Here is a 2,972-nt window from a genome sequence, read left to right as displayed (position 1 = left end):
TCTTTCATTTGGTTAGCTAGGCTAAAGGTCTATCTATCTTGTTTATCTTTTCAAAGGACCAGCCTATTGATTTTTTGTACTGCTTTTTTTTCTTCTATTCCATTGATTTCTGCTCTGATTTTTATAATTTCTCCTCTTCTTCTGGCTTTGGATTTGGTTTATTCTCATTTTTTCAGATTCTTGATTTGCTATCATTAAGTCATTTATTTGTGCTCTTTCTGATTTTAAATGTAGGCACTTAGAGCTATGAACTTCCCTCTTAGGACTGCTTTTAAAGTCTCCCAGATGTTGTGTTGTATTGTCCTTTTCATTCAATTCCAGGAATTCTTTTATTTCTTTCTTAATTTATCCTTTGACCCACTCATTGTTTAGGAGTGTGTTGTTCAATTGCCATGAGTTTGTGTAGTGACTGGGGATTTGTCCAGTGTTGATTTTGAGCTTTATTGCTTTGTGGTCTGATAGAATGGAGGGGATTATTTCAATTTTTTTTTCGTATTTGTTGAGGTTTGTTTTGTGGCCCAGTATGTGGTCAATTTTTGAAAAAGTTCCATGAGGTGCTGAGTAAAAAGTGTATTCTTTGGTGTTTGGGTGGAATAATTGAAAGATGTCTGTTAGGTCCATTTGATGTATGGTATCATTTAATTCAGATGTCTGTCTGTTTATTCTTTGTCCATCTGACCTATCTAATGGAGACAGTGGGGTGTTGAAGTCCCCTACTATTATTATTGAGTTGGGGTTAATCTGTGTCTTAAAGTCCGGTAGTGTTTTTTTGTGAATTTGTGTGCACCAGAATTTGGTGCATATAGGTTAAGGAGTGTAATATCTTCTTGGTTAACTATTCCTTTGATTAGAATGAAGTGACCCTCCTTATCTCTTCTGATTAGTTTTACTTTGAAGTCTATTTTGTCAGATATTAGAACTGCAACCGCTGCTTGTTTCATTTGCTTGGAATATTCTATTCCATCCTTTCACCTTAAGGTAGTGCCTGTCCTTGAAGGTGAGATGGGTTTCTTGCAGATAGCAAAGAGATGGATTTTGTTTCTTAATCCATTCACTTAGCCTGTGTCTTTTGACTGGGAAGTTCAGTCCATTGATATTTAAGGTTATTGTTGAAAGGTGTGTATTGGTTGCCATCATTTTGATTGCTGTTTGTGTTCTCTGTGTAATTTTGTGTTTCCTAGATTGTATCTTTTTTAATTTTCTTTCGTTGCCCCAGGGTATAGTTGTTTCTCTCTCTGCTCTCTGTATTGCTTCAAGCATTCTTTGAAGGTCTGGTTTTGTGGACATGTATTTTTTCAGGTGATTTGTGTCATGGAAGATTTTTCTTTCTCCCTCAACTATAATAGACATTTTTGCTGGGTATAGTATTCTGGGCTGGCATCTATTGTCATGTAGAACTGGAAATACCTTGGTCCAGACTCTTCTGGCTTTCATAGTTTGCATTGATAAGTCAGCTGTAATTCTGACGGGCTTTCCTTTGTTTTTCTTGTTTTTCTTTTGCTGCTTTCAGTATTCTCTCTTTGTTCTATACATTTAGTGTTTTTGCTATGATATGTCTTGGGTTGTGTTTTTGCTCTTTTTGAGACGGGGTCTCCCTGTAGCCCCAGATGTCCTGGAACTCACTATGTAGACCAGGCTGGCCTTGAACTCACAGAGATCTGCCTGCCTCTGCCTCCCATTTTTTTGAATTTCTTCTCCTTTCTCTATGGCTATGATATGTAGATTTGGTCTTTTCATGGTGTCCCACATCTCTTGCATATTCCATTCCTGTGTTTTATTTTTTTTAATTTTAAGTGTGTATGGAATGTTATGATAGGCTGTTGTAATAGTGGTGGTCAGACACAGAAATGGTGGGGAGACAAAAACATGTGAAATAAACTCAGTATTTTAATAAAGTAAAAAAAAAAGAATTGCCAAGAGAAATGGAGGGATGGGAGACTAGGGGGATAGAGGTGAATGAGAGTCAGACATTGCAGGTGGTGTGAAAAACCACAGCATGTGTTGAATGGTGGTGTTTTCTGGTGAGTAAAACTTGGGATTGAATTTTACTCCTGCTCTCTCAAAATGTATTCTGAGTAACTGGATTTATCTCTCTGGGCCTCAAATTTTTTTCAAGAGAATAATAACACTTTATGGGTTATTAAAAATAATGTAAAGTAATGCAAAATAAATGTGACAATTTCAGTGCAGGGATGAGTTGTGTTTGTGGCCATACAAAGGACAAGCAAAGTCAGTGGAGGGGTGGGGCTGTCGTCAGGGACTATTTCCTCCTGGTGTCAAGTTCTGCTTCTTCATCATTGGCACCCACTCCACCAATGAGCATGCTCGCTTGGGTGGCCTGCTCACAGCCCATCTGTCATATAGGTGTTATTCAAAGAAGAAAGACACTTGTCATAATGTGCTTTTATCAGGCACTTCGTAAGCCAGCGTCCTACCATTTAAAATGTCCTAAGCTATGTGTGGCCTTCAGGATTTGGGAGTGGAAGTGGGAGGACTTGTCCCCTCTCCTACTGTAATAAAGACTCTCTTTTTAATAACTGAGAAGATAATGATTTAGTTTAGAAATGTCTGATGTTGCCTAGTCACCAAATAATTTTCCCATTCAATTTTCTAAAATTTCTATTCCAATTTATTTCTTCCTTTTTCCTCTCTCTTTCTCTCTCTCTCTCTCATTCTTTTTCTTTTCTTTGCAGGCACAGTCTCATTATGTAGCCCTGGCTGTCCTAGAACTTGCCATGTGGATAAGGCTGGCCTCAAACTCACAGAGATCTGCCTTCTTCTGTCTCCCAAGTGCTCTGCTCTGCTTGACCTTTTTCCTTCCTTCCTTCCTTCCTCCCTCCCTCCTTCCTTCCTCCCTCCCTCCTCCCTCCTTCCTCCTTCCTTTCTTCCTTCTCTTTCTTTTCTTTCTCATTTTCTTTCTCTTTCCTCTCTCTGTTTCTCTCTGTCTCTGTCTCTCTGTCTGTCTCTCTGCT

This window comes from Nannospalax galili, unplaced genomic scaffold, assembly GCF_000622305.1.
Source record: "Nannospalax galili isolate Female #2095 unplaced genomic scaffold, S.galili_v1.0 scaffold1272, whole genome shotgun sequence".
Taxonomy (NCBI): Eukaryota; Metazoa; Chordata; class Mammalia; order Rodentia; family Spalacidae; genus Nannospalax; species Nannospalax galili.
The sequence above is the reverse complement of the archived record's forward strand: the minus strand, read 5'-3'. Positions refer to the sequence as shown.